We start from the raw sequence: 24,391 nt of genomic DNA, 5'->3' as shown, positions 1-24,391 counted from the left end.
TATTAGCTTATGACGTGTCACTCAGTTTCAAAACAAGTTTACGTAATTGCAAATAGAACTGAAGTTTACTAGCTTATGAGTAATAATAATAATAATAATAATAATAATAATAATAATAATAATAATAATAATAATAATAACAATAATAATAATAATAATAATAATAATAATAATGTTACCAAAATTTAAACAAACATCTTTAACTTTTATCGTTAAGACAAAACGTAGGCCTACACTGTTAACATTATGATACACGCTTACGGGTATATTGACAAGTGAAACATTATAGCCTACAGAAAGTAGAAGGAATAGGACTTTCGTGGTGGTGACAGTAGTAGTAAATAAACTCTAGCAACCCGCATATGAACTATGAACTATGTATTATGAGGAGCAATGATTTTTCTTTGAACTACGTTTCAAATTAAATAAATAATTATCTCGCTAAGAGAGTCTCCATAAAATAAGTATAACCGCAAGAATAATAAAAACAGAAAATAATTAAGGATTTTAATTAGTAATCAATAATTTATCAAGCGACACTTTCAATCACAGAAGAAAAAATCAAGTTGCAGCTTAATCAGCTGAAAACCTCGCAATAGAAATAGCCTGTCTGGACTTGGAATTATGCATGACCTCTGATATTACTATGTTTTTAAATGTGATTGTGTGGGAAATTTATTCAGAATACTGTAAGTTATTTTCACTATATTTTTTTTATTATTAATGATTATTAAAGAAGAAAAATTAGCTCCGGCTCCGGGGATCCAACACGAGTCGTTGGTTCTACGTACCAAGTGTTCTAACCACTGAGCTACGCTGTAGATTGAACTTCGGCGTAGCTCAGTGGTTAGAGCACTTGGTACGTAGACCTGGGTTAGATCCCTAGCGCCGGAGCGAATTTTTCTCCTCTAATAATCATTGTTACCATAACAGATATATATTCTGTAGGACCAAAATTCAATCTTTACTATAATTTTAGTTTCGTAATTTCTCTGTTATCCCTGTATGATAGTTTAATAGATTTTAAATTGTCTTTGTAGCTTCAAACAAAGGCATAAAATGCATTTTAAACTTTATGGATTGAACAGGAATAGATTTGGAGGGAGGCATTTAGCAGGCCTACATAAGATAACTCGCTTTGAAAAATTAAGAAATTCTGTTAAAAATTTGTCAAGATGAAGTCCTCTGCCTTATAAATATTAGATTCGCGTAAAATAGGGCCTCAGCTTAATTAGCAAATAACTATAACGATTTAATTTTAAAATACATCGTGCATGCTCGTGTTATAAAGAAAAAGAGCTTAATTTAGTCACTTTTCTGTAAATTTGCAAAACATGAATTAGTTCTCCCTCTTATTTCTCTCTTTACCATATTTATTTTTAACATTTTCTATCAATTATTTCTCCATTTTATCCTCCTTTCTTCTTCTGTTTCTAGACCGAACTGCTCTTGATCTCTTCTCAAATTTTCCTGTTCTTTATCTATCTGATTTGTTATCTTCATCATCCTCTTCTTCCCATCTTATTTGTCTACACCCGTTCCCTCTCTTCCTGTTTTCGTCTCTTTCACTTCTCCACAGATACTTCCTTCTCCCTTCTTATTGTTGTCTATCTGTTCTTTGTTTCTCATATCCTCCTATTTCTTTCTCTTTTCTATCTATACCGGTCCTTCTTCTTCGTCGTCCATATTCTTTTCCTTCATCAATACTTCTTCCTCATTCCTCTTGAACGTTCATTTTCTTTACTGTCCCTCTCTTAATTACCCACATATTTTCGTCTTCTTTTCCTTCTGCACTCATTTTCTACTTTTTCGTCATCCTTCCCATCCTCTTCTTCACCTAATATTTTTTCATTTTTCATCTTACTCTTCCTTTCTTCTTATTCTACTTCATCTATTCTTCTTCCTCTCAGTTCTCTGTCTGTTGTCTTCTCCTCAATATGTTATATTTTCTAACCTTAATTTTTCTACGTTTTATTTCTCATTCTTCATCTCTGCTGCATTTTCCTCCATTTTCTCGAATTTTACTTTTGTTTCTTCTTCTGTGTCCAGTCCTCAACCTCCTCGTTTCTCACCTATTTTCGTCCTTCGCCTTTCAATAGAAGCATTGTAAGGCTAGTTAGTAGTAAAGAAGAAAGAAATAAGTGAAGCTGCTCCATTTTGGAGATGCAATACATGCACAGCTAATCAATTAATGCAAATTTAATAATAATTTTCATTAGAGAATAAAATAAAGTTATTTTCAGAAATCTATCTCATTATTTCAGAATTAAATAGTACCGATAATGAAATTTTTACTGTCCATATATGTGAAATGAAACTCTGTGGCCGGTAGGAAAAAGGTCTTGAGTAACAATTTCATACTTTTCAGGAGAGCAGTAGAAAGACTGAAATTGGTGTCAGTTATAGAGTTTTTTTAATTAAGAGGTTTTTTCTGGTTATTATTTGTTTATATTTCTTCAAAAATAGATAATGTTGCTCATTTAACAATTTTCGTGATTATTTCCAAAAATAACTGCACTTAAGCCCTTTTAAGACTATAATTCAAAATGAGAAAAAGGCACTATTTAAACATAAGACCTTTTTCATGTCAAAATAAATGAAAAATGTAAATTATTAGGAATGAAAAATCGGTCTTAAACAATATAGGACTGTTTACCTGGTGCTTAAAGTTTTAAAAGGAAAGGGCATCAACATGTGATAAAATAGCTAAAATACAAATTAGACCTTTTTAATAGGGAAGCATGAAAGTAAACATGTGATGTTTGTAAGGAATCAAGTATTAAATATTCTTAAGTCCTTTATTCTGTGTGTGCTCGATTCAAAAAGTACTTAGGACATTTGGTAACGCTCTATAAATCCGGTCAGGAGTCTTATTTGACTTTAACCGTTTTACCAGATTGTAGAGAATTGTTTCCGCTTTCGTAATATATAAAAATATCATTTTCATAAAAAATTGACTTAAGACCTTTTTCCTCCCGGCTACAGAACTAGAAGTCATCTCTTCTTCAACTAAACCAAAAGCTATGAAAAACTGGAGAATAATATCAGACTATAAATTAACAATTCCATAACACTAAAAGTTCTTTGTTTGCATTCTTTATGTTAAAGTCGTCATGAATGTTTCTTCTCAGCTTATGTTTGAAGGTGAAGGTACCCATGTTTCTACTACTCATTCTAAAAAAATGCTGCATAATGTTAAAAGAGCAGATGACGCTGTGTTCCGACACAAAATAACGAGGTTAATTGAATGCGTACTGGAATATTATTATGAAATACATATATTGCGAAATTCGCAAAATTATAATTTATTGTATAAAATTTATTTTGAAATTGCAGTGATATGAACCAAGTAGCGGAGTGAGTAATGATACTGAAATTCATTCAAGACGTTGTCAGATCCAACGTCCATAGGAATATTAATTTGACAACGTTAAATCACTCTCTATATGCCATCGTAACTGAATATGTCAGCTGTTAGTAACTGTCATAAACTTATCAAATCACCCGAGAGGATAATAAGTATGGGCCATAAAATTCACTTACCAATCTCAGCCTGCTGACGGCTTCCCATCAAAAGAGGCCGAAGTTCGAAGCGAACATGTGCCGAAAGTTTTATAGTAAGTAAAGTTTTTATGAGAGAGGAGTTATTTAAGAATGCTTTGAATAAGAACGGATTTACCGAGATATATATTAGAGTCAAAAACTTAAAACTCAAAAATGAAGAAGAAAGGAAAGAGGCTATTATTGACTATGAATTCATTATAACAAATCCAAAGATTTTTAACTGAATTTACCTGTTTGTATGTGCCAGTTACATTCTGTTATATAGTTACTACCATGCTTGCAACTGTAACAGACAGTTACGAGCTCAAACTCATTCGAGATTGATGGATTTTTAATGTCTTATATTTACGGCAGGGAAAGAACTCTTCCTGACTGACAAGACTCGAGCAAAATTCCTATCCATTTCTAGCTGAAATTCAATTCTCCCCGTTTGTTCAGGTGAAAGCGAAGATACAACGAACTTTCGAAACGCCGTGAATTCCTATATTCATAATCAGCATTGGAAACGGCTCAATATCTTAAGATTATATTTATTTACAGTCACCTTCTTTCGTTCGGTATGTTAATACTCATATTCCTTCATGTTTTCGTAATTATATATTTAAAATGGGGTCTCATGCGATTTATTTCTCAATAAATGTTTATTATATTATACAGGGTTCGCCAGGGAAACGGGCGATTTTGAAGTGCGCGCTACAGAAATATTGTAGGCGATAGAAGGTGCTGTTATCTGTTGTTATATTGCGGAAACTATGCCATTTACGCAGCGTTTCGTGATCAGTCGCCATGGAACAATGGAACGGTGCACAGCGTGCATATGCAATCAAAGCGTTTTCAAAAGCAATGACAGTTACGGGGCTGCTGACGTTCTTCTTCCACCCGGTGGCTCTCTCTTCAAAGCGGATCCTGTAATTTTGTAATCCATAATTTGATCGCAAGTGTACTAGGGACAGAATCATGATGTCCGATATTGAAATGTGTTTGAAAATTTCGTCTAGCAGTCTCGTATAGCATAAAATTTTAACACGTGAAAGACGTATAATACGTTTTCCAAATCGATATAGTGTTGAAATTTGTGTAATCAAGATGTATAATTTTTTGTCTGCATTTTTTTATATTATTTAACTGGCGGATCTACAGGCCAGCCTATATATTTCTTATATTGAAGTAACTGCAAGCAGCCAAATCATGAACATTAATTTGTTGAATACTACTACTTACATCTATTTCTAAATATTTGTTCTTGAGGATTCAATTTTGTGAGTCGTATGCCAGGTTTCTTCAACCTTTGTTAAAATGCACCTAACATAGCGTTAATTAACTGTAATTTTAAAATAGGCTATTGCGTTTCTGCAACTTTACATTTCACATTTTAACATTCTGTTTGTTAACTCTTTGTTAGGACCAAAGATTCTGGAATTTAACCATGACCTATAACCAAGTATAGGCTCAATTCTGTTTTCTGAACTCTGACATTTGCGATTCTCGTTTGTTTCCGTTGTTTGATTCAGAGAGGTTAGAAGTCTTTCTATTCTCTCAGGTTTGATTTCTGCTTCTTTCCGTCGTCAGTATCACAGTAGCGTGGAGCAGCGTATTGGTATTGCTGTTATGAAATGGAAAACACTGGGACAAAAAGAAAGCGTGGGACTAATTTCTCTCCGTTCGGGAGAAGCCTTCTGCTGGAAATAATTTCGCAGTATAAACCATTATTGAGAATAAACAAATAAATGGATCTACGTTGAAAGCGAAAAGTGAGGCTTGGCAGAAAATAACCTATACCTTTGTATGAACTTCTGCTCTGTCAAATCATAGAAATCATCATGTATTCATGGATATCATTTTCTAAATAATCAAGATATAAAAGTTCAGCATCTAACGCACCAGCCATATTGGATATTTCTATACTAACAGAAATTTAAATGATTTGACTGCATGAAATTGGACAGTTAAATTAACATGGGTTTTAACAGCTTGTTAGTAAGTACTAACAATAGTTGAAGAAATGCTTCAACTGTTAAGTTTACAGTTAAAATGGAATAATACACTGTTAAAATTTAACAAATGTTGAAGAAACCTGGCTATAGGTCAATACCAGAATATCCAAAACTCTTACAAAATTTCATATCGTATTTCTTAGTAGTGTTACTTATTGAATAGGGTTTTCTCAGTATTTAATTCCACAAATTCCTCTAAACTTATACAAAACAAAGAAAAGAATTTTTTTTTTTTAGGTTCTAAAAATTCCAAATATCCTGGGCTTGTGTTCCTGCAATTTACTGTAACTTACTACCGCAGTGAAATATACACGGAGCACTGGACTTGTGGGATTTCTACATAACTTAAAAGGCCAATGTATGAATTTTACAACCAAATAGAAAACTGAATTTGAGAAAAATTGTGACTTGTGGAGTTTCTGCAATCCACAATTCATTTGGGGTTAAATGATCTAAGTCAATACTTTCAGCCTTTCCCTTCTGATATCGTCAATATAAAATTTGAAGAGTGCGAGTGAAAAAAACACCTGACATCAATTTATATAAAGTTTATAGCGCTTGCTTTATTTCAACAAATAACAAGAAAACGAGCATTCGAACTAGAGTTGAAATTGTTTCCATACAAGCGTAAAAGAAAAAAGAAAAGAATATCATGATATCATTCGCTGTCCCTTCCCCGGCTTTGACACGTTACCAGAGTGTCTCTTGTGAACTTTGCCACCTGTATTTTCAGTTATGTGTTATTGGACTGTGTACTTAGTATATGACACTCGGGGTCTTAGAATAATACGGAGAACATTAGGCTCCAACCGCTATTATAAATGGGTGGCCATCACTGATACAATTGGTTGTTTTCGGAGACAAACATACGTTGATCCAATAGATTTCCAGCTACTCCTTATAGTCATATACCACCCACAGCTGTTTTTTTTTTCCTTTTCCCGGACCATTGTGTCGATCCACTCTCCCTCAACATATGTACATGCCCTCTAACACGTAAATAAACTTCCACAGAAATCGGTGTCACGAGAGGGACACATACCTTCCATCTCACTGAATGTTTTACGAATTTGGCAGCAACTCTGTTGTTTTCTCATGCTTTGTAAGCCAGCTGTAACCGTTGGGAGAACCATTGTGCTGACGACAAATTACCCCCTGACCGGTTGGGTGATCGTTCACCTCTGCTGAGATATACGGACGTGAGGCCAGCAATCGGCTGGTGGGCATGGACCTCCCATGATCTATAGGCCTAGTAGCTGTATTCAATCTATGGTACGCGTACAGCCAAGGGTACGCGGGGTTGTGTCTAGGGTTATCCATCCCACTGACTACGTATGTAAAAATGCTGGCTTTTTTTTTTTTTTTTTTTTTTTTTGTAAATCAGCATTATAAACAGTCTTTATCATTTGTGAAAATCTTATATAATATGCCACATTATAGCATTAGTGCCGTGCCAACTAAAGTAAAGGGAACGCAAGAAGAACAAAGGGAACACAAGGAGAAAAAAGGAAACACAAGGAGAAAATGGGTAACACAAAAAGAACAACTGCAACAGATAGAGAAATAGGGAATAGAAACAGAACAAGCGGAATAGAAGGAAAACAATGAATTTAGAAGGATAATAATGGAAAAGACAAGGAGAACAAGGGGAACACAAGGAGAAAAAGGGAAACACAAAGAGAAAATGGATACCACAAAAAGAATAACTGGAAAAGATACAGAAATAGGGAATAGAAGCAGAACAAGCGGAATAGAAGGACAACAATGAATTTAGAAGAATAATAATGGAAAAGACAAGGAGAACAAGGGGAACACAAGGAGAAAATGAGTAACACAAAAATAACAACTGGAACAGATAGAGAAATAGGGAATAGAAGCAGAACGAGCGGAATAGAAGGAAAACAATGAATTTAGAAGAATAATAATGGAAAAGACGAGGAGAACAAGGGGAACACAAGGAGAAAATGAGTAACACAAAAATAACAACTGGAACAGATAGAGAAATAGGGAATAGAAGCAGAACGAGCGGAATAGAAGGAAAACAATGAATTTAGAAGAATAATAATGGAAAAGACAAGGAGAACAAGGGGAACACAAGGAGAAAATGAGTAACACAAAAATAACATCTGGAACAGATAGAGAAATAGGGAATAGAAGCAGAACGAGCGGAATAGAAGGAAAACAATGAATTTAGAAGAATAATAATGGAAAAGACAAGGAGAACAAGGGGAACACAAGGAGAAAATGAGTAACACAAAAATAACAACTGGAACAGATAGAGAAATAGGGAATAGAAGCAGAACGAGCGGAATAGAAGGAAAACAATGAATTTAGAAGAATAATAATGGAAAAGACAAGGAGAACAAGGGGAACACAAGGAGAAAATGAGTAACACAAAAATAACATCTGGAACAGATAGAGAAATAGGGAATAGAAGCAGAACGAGCGGAATAGAAGGAAAACAATGAATTTAGAAGAATAATAATGGAAAAGACAAGGAGAACAAGGGGAACACAAGGAGAAAATGAGTAACACAAAAATAACAACTGGAACAGCTAGAGAAATAGGGAATAGAAGCAGAACGAGCGGAATAGAAGGAATACAATGAATTTAGAAGAATAATAATGGAAAAGACAAGGAGAACAAGGGGAACACAAGTAGAAAATTAGTAACACAAAAATAACAACTGGAACAGATAGAGAAATAGGGAATAGAAGCAGAACAAGCGGAATAGAAGGACAACAATGAATTTAGAAGGATAATGATGGAAAAGACAAGGAGAACAAGGGGAACACAAGGAGAAAATGGGTAACACAAAAAGAACAACTGGAACAGCTAGAGAAATAGGGAATAGAAGCAGAACAAGCGGAATAGAAGGAAAAGCAATGAATGTATAAAAATAATAATGAAAAAGACGAGGAGAACAAGGGGAACACAAGGAGAAAAAGAGAAACACAAGAAGAAAATGGGTAGCACAAAAAGAACAACTATAACAGATAGAGAAATAAGGTATAGAAGCAGAACAAGCGGAATAGAAGGAAAACAATGAATTTATAAGGATAATAATGGAAAAGACAAGGAGAACAAGGGGAACAGAAGGAGAAAAAAGGAAACACCAGGAGGAAATGGGTAACACAAAAAGAACAACTATAAGAGATAGAGAAATAGGGAATAGAAGCAGAACAAGCGGAATAGAAGGAAAACAATGAATTTATAAGGATAATAATGTAAAAGACAAGGAGAACAAGGGGAACACAAGTAGAAAATGGGATAACAAAAAAACAAGGACAAGTAGTAGAGAAAGAGGGAATAGGAAAAGAACAAGATGTGGACAGGGAGAACAGTGGGGTTAGAAAGATAACAATGGTAAAGCCAAGGAGAAGAAGAAAAACACGAGAAGGTTTTATTTTATGTGATGGCCAATGTTATCCTCCCATAACTAATGAAGAGAAATACGCAGTTATACGTCAGAAAATAAAACGTATCTCATCACGAACGCCTGGAAAGACTTCAATCCTACTTTTTCCAGATCCCTTGCAGTAAACGTTTTATTGCATCAGGAGTTTAACAACGAATGGAAGAAAACAAGTTAATATTACAACTAAATTAAAAACACCAGTACTTCAAAATAACCGACTGTGACATAAAACAAGAAGACTTGCCATAGCTTAATCAGTTAGCTTGCATTTTTTCATTAGGAAGATAACAAATGTGATCCGGTAAAATTTTCCGGGTATTGTTATGAACAGTGCTGCTTAGGACAGGTTCCTTGTGGGTACAATGTTTTCCCTTCTGATTACTATTTCACTATTGTTTCGGCAATGCTAGTACATAATTTAATCACGCCACCGACTTTGAAAAGCTTCTGCAATTTAAAGTTGACGTTAATAAAATATTGCTTTAAGTATTGAATTCCAAGAATAGTGGATCTCCCGCCCCAAAATCGTTGTCAAGCTCGGTGCTGATAACAATCTCTAACATAATTGGCAATCATATTCAATACCAGAGCTTCGGTTATTATGATTCTTGACTCCAGTACCTGATAAGGAATTTTTTCCCTTGTGTCCAGTCGTGGTGGTACCAATGATTATGCTGCAGCCCATCCAGCAGTCTTGTAAGGAGGCGTGATGGCTCCCCCAACATGTCTCACTCTTCGTCTGTGACTTATGAATTATGTAGCACATAAGACATCGTGACAAATAGCACGGTGCGGGCTGTACAGTCCCATGAAATCAATACATTGTGACTCTTCTATGTGTGGTCACCTCGAGCTTGGATTCACAGATTAGATTTCTAGTTTACTTTTCTTGTCTTTGAAAGAATAATCGTAAATATATTAGGTAGGCCTATACAACAAAACGTAGAAGTTACTATTAATGTAGTCCTACTTGACGCCGTGCTGACCCAACTTCACGGTAGTTCTACAACGTGTCTATCAATGTTACTGAGAGTGAGCCCTCTGTATGGGTACAGGAAACTCTCAATAGAGAGTAGGTCCTATCAAATAATATCGTTTCACTAGAGATACCGTATTTACTCGCGTATTAGACGCCATCGCATAATGTACGCATCCCAATTTTTGACAGTAATATGCAGACTTCGTTGAATTGCCACACGCAGCAAGCAATCAGGTTTCCGATGTACGGTAGTATAGAAGAGGTGAGCGACCTCCCGGTCTCGTAGTATAAGAAGTTCATGTTAAGAGATGTGACCGGTCCAAATAGATAGAGCAGCTACAGCTGATGTATACCTATTAAGCACTTGTTTTTGCATTACTGTGGTTGGAATAGTCAAAGCTTTACATTTGTTCAGTGCAGACAAGAATTCAATCAAACATACTACAATGAGAGTGTCGCTGTTCCAAACAATTGCCCCTGGGATACCTTTACCCCCGTAGCCAGTACAACTCTCAGAAGCCCTTAATATAGTGTATAAAGTATCACAAACCGTTATCCAAAATAACAATTCACTAATTTCAGAAAAAAGTGAAATGTAAGTTGAGAAACATTATTGCTGAAAATTCTGCCTATTCACAATTTCGTATTATAAATGATGTACTATCAGGTCACGACAAGACATCTGAAGTTGGTGTACTAAAAAGTAGTGACTTTTCGTTCTTCAAATATGCACCTATTACATCGTGTGATGTTGAACGTACATTTTTCCAATATAAAAACTGTTTGAGTGACCATCGGAGGTTCACTTTGCAGTCGCTCAAAATGTACTTAACTCTTCACTGCAATGCACATATTCAAGGTTGATGAGAGCATATTACATTAAATTTGAAGAGTTAATATATCTCACTACAAAATAATTGTGTATTTACATGTTTAGACATTTCCTACTTCAATGATCATTCATTATATTTCTTGACTGCAGGATACAGGTTTTATTGTAACCGCAGTATACTGCTCAGTGTTTACATCAGAGGCATACTCCATCCGTTGCACATCCCCTTCTCATACAGTCTATACCGCGTGCGTAGTAAACCTTACGATTCTTGTGGCAATTCCACGAAGTCCAGTAATATGTAAGGGAAAAAAATCCCCGTATAATGTACGCATTACATTTCCAATTGCTACCTTTGGTTATGTACAATTGTAATGTAGGATACACTTCTCATGTTCAAAATTTTAAAACAAAGAGTTATTGCGATTGGCTCTTCTTAAAGAGCAAAAATGAATTGTTGTTGGTTCTTTTTGCTTCATTTGTATTCAATTTCAGATTATATTGTACTACATTTTTTATTCATTTCGTATATTACGTACGCACTTTACATTTATAACAGCTTCTCTGAAGCAAACTATTCTGTAGGTATACGTCGCATACTCTTAAATTCATTGATAAGTTTTATCTAACGAAAGTCATGAACATGAATATATATTTTGTGTTATTTTAGGATGGTTAATAATTTTAATAGAATAGTTACAGTAGATTTTTTGTATGACGTTCTCAAGTGAATTTATTTATTTTAATAGTTTAAATTACATGTCTAAAAACAATATATATATATATATATATATATATATATATATATATATATTGACAAGGTCAGTTAAAATGGAACAATTACAAAGAGATTGTACAATCGAAAAATTTGTCAAGGTTATAAAAAGGATTTAAAATTAACCAACTAGAAGTGTAAAATTTGAGAGCAGCTCTGCTTAAATTAAAATTGTGTTGGCAATTTATTTGCAACCTTCAATGATATTTGACAAAAGTTTTTTTGCGATTTAGCAAGTCTAAAAGTTACGATATTAAAATTATTTCCTTGTCTTGTGTCATAGGAATGAATACCATTTCTTAATGTTAAAGTTGGAAGATTGCCCTTAACATACAAAATTAACTCTAGAATATATAAATTTATTACAGTCATGATTTTGTTTTTCACAAATAATGGTTTACAGTGTTCATTAAAAGTTGCATTTGTTATAATTCCTATGGCCCTTTTTTGATACAGAATATGCGCAAAGATATTTCAAGTTTGAATAATTTGGAGGGAAAAATTGTTCCGGGGCCGGGTACTGAACCCGGGACCTTTGGTTAAACGTACGGTGTCTGGTAGAGTTCCCGGGTAGCTCAGTTGGTCAGAGCGTTGGTACATTTAACCAAAAGTCCCTGGTTCGATACCCGGCCCCAGAACAATTTTTCCCTTGAAATTATTCAAATAAACTTTACAGGGAGTTATACCTGAATGCTTGATTTGCATATTTCAAGTTAGATAGAAATCGCTGTACACAGACGACTGGCTGGCTGACTTATTGACCTTCTCGGTGTAATGTAATGTAATGTAAACTTCAGAAGTTCTGTGAAATATAATTTTTTTTTAGTATTACTATACTTTCTCCTTACACTTTGTAAAATGAAAAGAGTAAAAGTGTAAGAGGAAAGGAATTTGAAAGCGAAAGTAGGAAAATAAGATGAAAAAGTAGGGTAATAAACAAAGTTTATAAAGGCAAAGAAAATAAAAATGGAATAGAAATATAAAATTCCTGACAATCTTTGAGCGACTGTTTCTCTTTATATATCTACAGATCAGCATTTTTCTAGGGATTTTCAGGTAAATTTACGAAATAATATAGTGGAACCTATTCCGTAATTCTATATGAATCTAAGTTTCTAGAGAAAAAATGTGAAGTAGATTTAAAACAATATATTTCGATTTATTTTCTTACTTAAAAGAGAAAAAAAAGATTCAATACCAGAGAGCTTTGAGTTGAAAGCTTCTTCTCTTTGAATTTCAGCTGTTCTTGTAATTTTCATTAAACTGTATCCTATTACTCTCATTTCATCCTTTCAGCGTTTTTAGATAGCTTCTGTAATTTGAAAGAAGCGTTATATATGTGCAGTAAATAGAGAAATTGGTCAATTATAGACGGCGGAACGGAGTATAGTATTACAAAATCTTGCCGAAGATCGTAAATTATATTTTAAAGTCGCGAGAATTTAGTATAGAGTTCCAATACTCTGCTACGCGGCAAAATCTTCTGTCAGAGTTACACAAGTGTATTGAAATGACGAACTCGCACAACCTAATTTGAATAAGTTGCATTCATTGTAAAACGTCATATTTTATGTGCGACACCTTTCCTGTAGGTCTGTTTGTGTGGTATTGGCTTGTCTCTCAATTGGAACGTCTGGATGACTAATGTGGATATACAAATCACGGGAGCTTAGCTAATTATGTATGTACTGCTTAGAAGCATGTCCAATGCGCCGCTACTGTGTGTTTGAACCACTGCTGTACCAAATTACTTGTGGAACAGTGTCTACGTGATTTGGAACCCAAGCGGCCCTCTCAAATATAGATTCGTTACCTTGATGACGCTTACAGAATAAAACATACCACCGTCGTCATGATTATGAACAGGGACGATAAACTTACAACAGAGGGATGTCTGTATATTTTATCCACCTATACATACCCCTGCGGTGGTTGAGTGGTGTAGACCATCAGCCTGTGACGCAGACGGTACGGGATCGAATCCCTGTCAATGGATATTTAACTAAAAATTCATGAAATTACACTTGTCGGGGAAAAGATCGAAGTTTTTCCGAGGCTTTCCCCAACAGTAAAGTAAATGTCAGATAATCTATGGCAAATCCTCGGCCTCATCTTGCCAAATATTATCTCGTAGTTGATACAGCATAGTTAAATAACCAATAACCAAGTAAAAGAAAAAAAAATTGAAATTTATCTCGAGGTTCTCCCGTTTCCTCGTGTTAGGCATCAACATCCGTGGGATTATGCCTGAACGCCTCTAAGGCCGTATCCCGTCTAGTCGGGGCAACGATAACTCTCGAGAGTATACTGGAATTTTTTTTTCTCACTCGTACTATCAGGGACTGGAATACTTTACCTGCAGATTTACTAATTTACCAATAACCGACAGTGTATTTAAAAATAGGCTTAAGGACTTCACTAATAGACGATAGTATATTATGCACACTATTTAAAGGGTGTAATTGATGTTTTGTTAGTTGAAGTGTTATATCAGTGAAGAAATATGTTGTGTCAGTGAAATGTGTTTGTGTCAGTGAAGTTTTATAGTTTATAGTGGTAGTTCAAAATATTTGAACAGTGAAATGTCTTTGAAGTGTTAGTGAAATCAGGATAGTATCAGTGAAATGTTTCGTAGTTCCAGTGCAGTGAGTGAGCTGACAGCGAAATGAGTGTAATGCTGAAAGGTACTTTTGCATGTATGAACACATCATACTCGTGGGTTTTAGTTCGAACTTAGGGTTAAGATACAAATTAGATTTACTTTAAATGTTATTTTAAGTGATCGTGCTTCATTTAATTTGGGATGCTCCTTATTATACTACTATTATTATTAGTATTAATTATTATTAGTATTATTATTAATCGTATTTATTATTAATTGTGTTTATTATCACCATATTGAGTGTAATTAGTTACCACTGCCACCAGGTATTTACTCATATGCAGTGTGAATAAATACATACATACGTACAGCAGTGGCAAAAAAAAAAAAACCGGACCGACCTTTGTAGCTGATTTCAGAGTCTTGTTCACTCCAGAGCACGATAGACTGGTAACTAAGACTTTCGTGGTTCGAATCCTGCCTGTGAAGGAAACTTTTTTTGTTCCTTATTCAAATTTATTCCCAGGTCTTTTCGATTGCAGCGATATTTTACTACTTAATTAACTTATTATTCCCAGAACATGAATTTTAACGGCTTATTTTCTAATGGCTTCCGAAATGGGCTACGTCAGCAGTTGAAACTACAAAAATTTCAATAGATTACTCGCTATCTTGTGAATGCGGGCGTGGCATGCGCAGTGGCTCATTTCGGGGACTTTGATTATTCAGTCGGTCCGGATTTTTTTGCCACTACTGTACATAATTTTGACTGAGCTCCGATGAAGTCCAATGAATGAATAGGGAAATAGGAGGAGATTTAGCGTGCAAATTATTCCGAACACGATATATTTTTACATTTTCTGTCATTGTTGGCCTCACAGCTGCTCATACCGCTTTAATTGACATCTGTAGTACGTGTAATTCCATTGTTGAAGGTCTGTCGTTATTATTTTTTTTATAATATGTGACATTTTGCCTGTCGCTTTGTACTTATAAGCATTTCAGTTGTGTTGAAGACTTAATACTGCAATCCTGTGTACATTCTGTCGTCTTCACAAATGGATACAACTCCACGAAAACGGTCTAATATTATAACATTAGCAGAGCATTCTTCTATGACACAGAGGCAAATTGCTGCAGAATGTCACATCGGTTTGGCTATTGTTAATTCTATCATAAAACGATACAGGGAGACTGGATCCATCACACCCCAGAAAAAAGGAAACTGTGGCCGGAAAAGGAAGACTTCACCTGCAGATGATCGTTTAATTGTCAGCAAAAGTAAATTAAATCCTAGACTAACTGCTGTCGACTTAACCCGCGAGTTAATGGCTACCACTGGGGCGAATATTCACGTCACAACAGTGCGGCGTAGGCTTTTGGAAGCTGGACGAAGGGCTCGTAAATCTATTAAGAAGCAACTGCTAACCCCTGTTATGTGCAAAAAACGCTTAATGTGGGCAAAATTACATCAACACTGGACAGTGAATGACTGGAAGAATGTACTTTTTTCCGATGAGTCTCATTTCGAGGTCCACGGCCACCGTGTTTCTTACGTACGGAAAGGATCCGAAAAAGTAACAGCAGCTCATCTCCAACAAGCACTCAAATACCCCCCTAAAGTAATGTTTTGGAGTTGTTTTACACATGAAGGGCCTGGAGCATTAATACCTATCAAGGGAATGATGAATTCTGACAAATATATTCACTTATTGGAAACCAGAATTGTACCCCAGCTGCAAAAATAATTTCCGGATGGCAGAGTTGTGTTCCAACAAGACCTGGCACCATGCCATACGTCTCGAAAAACTACAGAATTCTTAAACAAGAAGAATATTCAGGTACTCCCCTGGCCAGGCAACTCACCCGACATCAACCCCATTGAGAACTTGTGGTCAATTTGCAAAAGAAGAATGCAAAAAATGGATTGTTCTACAAAGGAGAAGATGATTTCTGCCCTCATTGGTGTATGGTTTCGCGATGAAGAAATGAAGAATATTTGTGGGAAATTAGTGGAATCCATGCCAAATCGTCTCAGAGCTGTTATTAGGAACAAGGGAGGCCACATAGACTACTGAGGCATGTCTTAGATTCTTTTTTTTTTTATCCCGTTTGAGTGTTTTTGCATAAGTAATTACGTTGGTCGGATTAATTTGCACGCTACTGTACATTTAGGCCTGACACACGTCCTTGCAAGGGAAATTGGGGCCGAGAAGTAGTGTCTATATGAGCTCCAATCGCGTTGTCATTGTCTCACTCCTATTTTCAAAGTAATATAGAATTTTGAAGGAGAAAGCGGAATATGGACGTAACCTATTAGCATCATATGAATGGAGCACGAAGCACGACAGAACAGCAACAGAGCAGGATCGCCGAAAATGTTAAAAGCCTGTACTTCGAGTGGAACGCCGCAGTCCTCGCGAGAGAAGGGATCCGAGTCCTTACGCTGTGCGAGTGGCGCTCTTGTAAACTCGCCTCATAGTACCGAAGGTATTAAGCGACTGAACTCCATTCTATTATAATTCTGTAGTATTTCCCGTTTGTCGGCTGGCGACAGTCGGAGAGGCTCGTCTAGGAGGTGCAGGTTTATCTATTTCGAAAATTAGATACACAGTGACCCTTAGCGTAGTCAGCTTATGTGATTGAGAATACCGCGTCAGTGGCTACAGTGCCAGTGCGCTGGCCTTCCATCCAGGCGGCCCAGGTTCGATAGTCATGGAATTTGTGGTGAAAAAGGACGACGTTGCTGAGAGTTTTTCTCGGGGTACTCCTCCTATCATTCCACCAACACTCTCACCTCCCACCTTGTTTCATTCTATAATCTGCAATAGTAAAAATAGGTTGGGATGATGTCTTGGAGGTAGTACGGGTTTCCAGTGCTGATAAAGGAAAGGCTTGGGCTCGTATGCGGACGGGAGCTGCAGGGATGAGGCAGGATGGCTCACCTGTCAGCGTCGTATTCACGAATGCCACCCAGGCCACCTGTCTGATTTGGACAATCATCGCATATAAGGGCGCAAATTGGGCCAAACCGTGCCTAGGTGTACGAACCCCAAGCCAAGTGGGCTGAGAATGCGCCTAGCTGGGCATTTAGCACAAATATCTACATGGTCGCAGTGCTGAGTTGTAGTCAATCTCTTCCAATAGTCTTATGAGTTGTATCAGTATTAGTAACCACCTAGATTCACCTTATTCACAACGGAAGTAAACGCCGATTCATTATACAAATGCTTGTCTGTTGTCTTATATCAGTGGCGAGCTTGCTTTGCATTAATATTAAATGAAGAAATAATGATGATGAAACTGGTCAGGAAGAGGAAAAGCAATTGGCTGGGTCACTGATTGAGAAAAAACTGCCTACTGAAGGAAGCATTGGAAGGAATGGTGAACTGGAGAAGAGTTCGTGGCAGAAGAAGATATCAGATTATAGACGACATTAAGATATATGGATCAAATGCGGAGACAAAGAGGAAAGCAGAAAATAGGAAAGACTGGAGAATGCTGAGTTTGCAGTGAAACACCTGCACTTGGGCAGAACACTATGAATGAATGAATGTGTTATTTTTAGTTTCGTAACATATATGATATTATTCAGCTATAAAATACACATTAAGAAATATTTAAAAATAAATTGTTTAAACACGTGACCAGTTACTAAGCCATATAACTCGCTTCAGATTTAATTTTCCCGTTCCTTTATCCTATCATGATTGTTGTATGTAGGCTACTCTTATCATTGAAATTATAAATGTACATTGTAATCCTACAAATTGTTAGTACTAGGCTATTTTCCTCATTTTTCTGAAAATGTCTTCTTTCTTCCTCACTCATTTTTAATTCCCCTTTGTGCGTATGTGCATGTATATATGTAATTTTCCTCAGTGTTATATAGTTATAATTTACATTTGAATATGTAATTCTTGTAATTTGTAATATTGGTTCACTTACCGTTTGCATTATTCATTGAGTGTAACTTCTAGTCCTATATTTTTTGTAATTATTGTTTAGTATGTTTGCATTATTTTACTCAACTTGTGCTTGTATGGCTATATAAATTTTTTATTAGTGTTCTTTAAATATATTAGTCTGTAATCATTAACTTGTATTACTGCAAATTGTGTCAGTTTCTTTTGTTTCTGGCTAAGTGGAAGAGAAGGCCTGATGGCCTTAACTTCGCCAGAATAAATAATAATAATAATAATAATAATAATAATAATAATAATAATAATAATAATAATAATAATAATTATTATTATTATTATTATTAAATATTAATTACCTAATACTAACTAAATTGTTCATTATCACCACCATATTCTGCTAGAATTGGCCTTTTGGCCCTCTCCGTCTCCAGGATTCTTACAGCTGATCTCTCTATCTTTTTCTTGGCCATTCTTTATTTCTTCTACTAACTGGTATGCAGTTAAACATATTTAACGGGATACGACTTGAGTCCATTCTTAAAAGATGATCATGCCAGTTTTGTTTGTGATATCTAATATATCTAAATACTGAAATATTTTAGTTCCGTTCCTTGTATCTTCATTTCTTCTATAATCCACACACCATCCTCACATCCATTCTCCATTCGTCTCTATCTTCAATTCTTAAGCTGTCTGTTATCAACTCCATTCATTACTTGTTGCAGCCACGTTTATCTCATTTTCCATCTTCTTCTTCTTTCGACTGGTTTCCACTCATGCATTATTTTAGAATACCTATTTACACTCATTCTTTTCATGTGCCCGTGCCATACAAGCGATCTTACTTAGATTCTGTCAATAACTGTCTTCACAGCATCCATTTAATTTCTAATGTATTAATTTCTCAACTAGCCTAATCTAATCTAGTTTTCCTCATACTACGCCTGACACAATCCATTTCAGCTGGAAGTAACTTTTTCTTCTATTTTCTTGGTAATTGTCCAAACCTCACCCCATAAATTAAACTATTTTTAATAATTACTATGTATCATTCTTTTAGTATTTTTGGTTAAACTTCTGTCCCACCATACACTGTATACTCTGTGTACTCCAATTTTACTTTTTTGAATTCCACTATTTATTTCACTGTCTTTCGTTCCAGTTTTATTAAGTTCAGTTCCAAGATATTTAAATATTTGGACCCCTTTTATTTCTTAATGTTGTACTATATTTCTAAATTAGGTTGCTAATAACTTCCTACTAATATTCAATCTTATCATAATTAACTGTTAGTCACCAAATATTATATAACACCTTGTAGTTTCTTTAGCATATATTGCATATCATACATATCTTGAAATATGACAAATTGAATATTGGATTTCGACTGAACGAAAAACGATCTGTAGCCTAGATAGTTTTGAGCTAACTTAAACTTTACTAATCCGGAACTGGCCAATGAAGCTTATCTGCGTTTTTTTTCTTTTTTTTTTTTTTTGTGATTCTGAATTTTGATGTTGCATTAAAAGGAAATAATTGAAGTTACAATTACTGATTCGCCGCAAGTGTGATGAGCAGCCTATAATAAAATGAAGGCGTTGGTGGAAGTGCGTCGGGAGGGTGAGAAGAGAACGGAAGGGTGAGAGGTGTTTAGAATCGCATAACTTCCACCACCAGTACATCCAACATTAGTTGTTTCATGTGTCGAACGAAGGGTGCATTGGACCATATATCAAGGTTTCTGGAATGTTTGGAATGTATTCGTTTAGTGTTGGAAATGCATTCTATTCGTCGCCTCACCCCTTCACCCCGCCTCCCCATTTTCTATTGATTAGTTTGGCTAAGCCTGCTGATACAAGATAGAACTATGTTGCTCTCCGGATTCAATTACACATTCTCATCGAGCTTAATGCTTCGTCCTAGATAGCTAGCCCTGACACTGACTTGGATTTATTAGATTCCCGGATGTTCACTCTCTTGGTTTTGAACATTGCAAGCTGCAAACACTTGCCACAACGCTATTGTTAATGACATTGTCTGTGTATGGTATCAAATTTTGCTGCTATCATTACCGTACACATTCATGATGGAGCCTACATTTCCATTCATATTTCGTCTACAGGACTCATTACTTACGCATAAGTACTACACAATGCAAGGTAAAAAATTAGATTGCGAGAGACACGGAACAAATGTAAATAGTAAGTGTACTTTTTATGTATTTGTCTTATATTCTTGGATGATTATCATGTAGGTCAAGGAACTGAACCCCTGTGGTAAAATAAAATTCGTTCTGAAACACAGGGAGCACAATTACAACCAAGGGTATTGAAATAGAATCGAAAGGAATTTAGGATAAAGTCGGAATCGGATGCAATTTTATGTAAAGTCTGAACTAGAAGCAATTTTGGGTAAAATCGGAAGTAATTTTGGATAGATTCAGAATCAGAAGCAGTTTTGTGCAAAGAGTAACCAAAAGAAATTTTGAGTAAACTTGTAATCGGAAGTCATTTTGGGTAAAGTCGAAATCAGAAGCAATTTTGCATAAAGTTGGAATCGGAAGCAATTTAGGATGAAGATGAAATTGAAAGTAATTTTGTATAAAGTCGGAATCGGAAGCAACTTAGGGTAAAATCGGAGTCGGAAGTAGGCTAATTTTGGATAGAGTCGGAATCAAAAGCAATTTTGTGTAAGGTTGGAACAGGAAGTAATTTTTGGTAAATTCAAAATAGGAAGTAATTTTGGAATAAGTCGGAATTAGAAACAATTTTATGCAAAGTTGAAACTGGAAGCAATTTTCGAGTAAAGTCGGAATCGGAAGTAATTTTGGATAGAGTTGGAATCAGAAAAAAATTGTAAATTTTGGAATCGGAAGCAATTTTGGGTCAATTGAAATCGGAGTCAATTTAGGATAAATTCGGAATCGGAAGCAATTTTATGTAAAGTCGGAACTAGAAGCAATTTTGGGCAAATCGGAAGTAATTTGGATAGAATTGAAATCAGAAGTAATTTTAGATAGAGTCGGAATCAGAAGCAGTTTTATGCTAAGTTGTAATCAGAAGAAATTTTGAGTAAACTCGGAATGAGAAGCAATTTTGGATAAAGTCGGAATCATAAGGAATTTTGCTTAAAGTTTGAATCTGAAGCAATTTAGGGTAAAGATGAAATCAGAAGCAATTTTTATAAAGTTGGACTCAGAAAAAACGTACAGTAAAATCGGAGTCAGATGTAATTTTGGAAGGAGCCGGAATGAAAAACAATTTTATGTAAAGTCGGAACAGGAAACTATTTTGGGTAAATTCGAAATCGGAAGTAATTTTGGAATGAGTCGGAATCAGAAGTAACTTTATGCTAAGTTGAAACCGACAGCAATTTTCGGGTAAAGTCGTAATCGGAAGTAATTTTGGATAGAATTGGAATCGGAAAAAAGTTGTGTAAAATTGAAATCGGAAGCAATTTTGGGCAAAGTCGGAATCAAAAACAATTTTGGATAAAGTTGGAATCGGAAACAACTTCGGGTAAAGTCGAAATCGGAAGCAATTCTGAGTAAAGTCAGAATCGGAAGTAATTTTGGATAGAGTCGGAATCAGAAGCAACTTTTGTGTAAAGTTGGAATCGGAACAATTTGGTGTAAAGTCGGAATCTAAGCACTTTTGGATAAAGTCGGAATTGGAAGTAACTCAGCTTTGGATAAAGTCGGAATAGGTAGCAATTTTGAGTGCAATCGGAATCGGGAGTAATTCTGGGTACAGTCAGACAGAGTCTCATTTTAATGTATTTATGATTAGGTATGTGAAATGTTTATGAACGAAAGTGTACTTCTTTGCGACGAAATGCCGAACCATGTGTAGATAGGATTGAACACCTCAAAGAGCACTTGCATTGGTAATAATAATTGGTAATAATAACAAATATCTTATGAGCTCATTCGTTTTCGGTTTTAGGACCTATATTTATCGGAAATGTTTAACTTATTCTGATGAATACTGTCTATTATCAAAGTCTGAAATCCTCTTTTTTGTTTAACATCCTCCATACGAAACAACAAATAAGGTATTGCATTTATTGTAGAATTGGTCGTTCCTGAATAGGGTTTGAGGTTTTATAATGTTGAACGCCACTGATAGCAAGGGTCACACCACGCCGTAAGGAAATATTCGGGACCTGTGAATAAAAAAAAAACAGAAGGGGGTGTACGACCCTGCGATAGGACTAGGTGGGTTTAATCCTACAAGATGCTGGGGTCCACGACGAGGGGCTGCATCATATATCACACTGGCTACTGGCGAAAACACCTTGCTCGATTCTCAGATCCAACAGCGCACCTTCTAAACCCACCTTACAATTAAGAAAATGGCGTGTGTATTCAAGGGGGTTATTTAGAGACAAAAAAATGAAAGAGTAAGAAGAAAAAAATCGAAGGAAAAAGTTTTACATTTTACATAATATATACAACAACTGATATGAGTTTGGGTCTCGATATTGTTCTATATTACTCCAATAACAATATTTTTAATGTCTAGAGAAGATATTTCTCCATGATTTTATTATTCACCGAATGGAAAAAAAAATACACCTATGGAATAAGACGAATCAGTTTAATTGACAAGTTATTCTTTGAGAGCCATTCAATAAATAGATAAATGGTTGTAATGTAAAACAATTAGGTTAGCTATTTACCATTTTTTTATTATATTGGTGGAATCATTTAATTATACCTGTTATTGTCACTATTGCTCCAATAGCTCCAGTTAATGGTCATGGGCTTCCATTTGTTACTATCTTGGTATGTAACCCTTGATAAGTACCTTCTCGTACAATATCTCGTCATCATTGAATTATTGTCAGTAATATAATGGTTATACCAATCATTAATAATTCTTGATTATATTGGTGGAATCATTTAATTATACATCTGAAAAAAATTCACAATTATAATTGCGTTTTCTTTGCTGTCAAAAACTTGATTTCCGTCCTCATTCTATTTATGAGGTGTGTTCTTACAAACTTCAACGCAGAATAAATATGGGAAATGACTATTATTATTCGGTCTGCTTTCAAAAACATTAAAAGTTAGAATATATAAAAAAGTTATCGTTGTGAAATTTGGACTGTCACTTTGAGGGAGGAACAGATGTTAAGGGTGTTTGAGAATTAAGAAAATATTTGGGGCTAAGAGGGATGATATTATAGGAGAATGGAGAAAGCTACATAACGTAGAACTGTACGTATTGTATTCTCCACCTAACATAATTAGGAACATTAAATCCAGACGTTTGAGATGAGCAGGATATGTGGCAGGTATAGATGAATCAAGAAATGCATATAGAGTGTTAGTTGGGAGTCTTGAGGGAAAAAGACGTTTGGGGAGGTCGAGACATAGATAATATTGAAATGGATTTGAGAGAGGTGAGATATGATGGTAGGAACTGGATTAATCTTGCTCAAGATAGGGATCGATGGTGGGCTTATGTGAGGGCGGCAATGAACCTTCGGGTTCTCTGCGAGCCATTTATAAGTAAGTTCTTACAATGTTCATCATATAGAGTGTCAGCCAAGAAACAGATTTCGCCGAAGTAAACACCGTTGTCTTTTTACTGTTATACAGATGGAATGCAACTGTCAAGGAAATAGTGTGAATCGAGCGTGACATGTGTCGTAGTACGGACAGATAACACAGGCTGAAGGTATATCAACGTTAAAGCATTAGTATACAGCCGACTTCCTTTCAGTAAAATTCAGTTTAGTTCATGACAATGCAGCATACATTATAACAGAGAATCTTAAATAGCTTACATTACGTAGGTCTATATAACGAAGAAGTGGTACAAAAATGTATTGTTGTGCTATATTTATAGGAAACTATCCTGGAATTCAACAACCATCTGATTCAACTATCCATAATTTAGTGAAAAAGGAAAGGCGCATAAATCCTGTTTTACCTGAATAAAATCTCGATGACATAGTCTGTTGGCTAGAACAGTCTATTACGAAACTTTTAAGAAAGTTAGCCTCACAGAGAAAGGAAAATTTAGAACTTATGTTTTGAAAACAGTCACCATTTTTATGCAATGCTTTCACGAACTGTTTCATTATTCCCAGTTTAATGTGAAGAGCCGGCAAGATGATCTCTCGTTCAACTTCAAAATTATTATCATATGACTATAATGCTTCTGTGTACTTCTATACAACTCGAGAAGTATCGATTGTTTCACAGTCTATCGTATTCAGTAACTTTACGATAGGTTATATCGATTGCAGTATAAGATTACGCGCGAAATTTAAATATAGCGCATTTAAGAAT

At 35.4% G+C, this 24,391-nt stretch overlaps 1 long non-coding RNA gene across 1 annotated transcript in view; it reads left to right on the top strand.

Annotated features, from left to right (window-relative positions):
* LOC138694711 (uncharacterized) overlaps positions 1-24,391 on the top strand; it is a 160,752-nt gene that overhangs the window by 122,748 nt on the left and 13,613 nt on the right. The gene's annotated exons all lie outside the window — the stretch shown is intronic.

Source organism: Periplaneta americana, chromosome 2, assembly GCF_040183065.1.
Source record: "Periplaneta americana isolate PAMFEO1 chromosome 2, P.americana_PAMFEO1_priV1, whole genome shotgun sequence".
In the NCBI taxonomy this organism is placed as follows: Eukaryota; Metazoa; Arthropoda; class Insecta; order Blattodea; family Blattidae; genus Periplaneta; species Periplaneta americana.
This window is presented reverse-complemented; position numbering and strand designations above follow the sequence as displayed.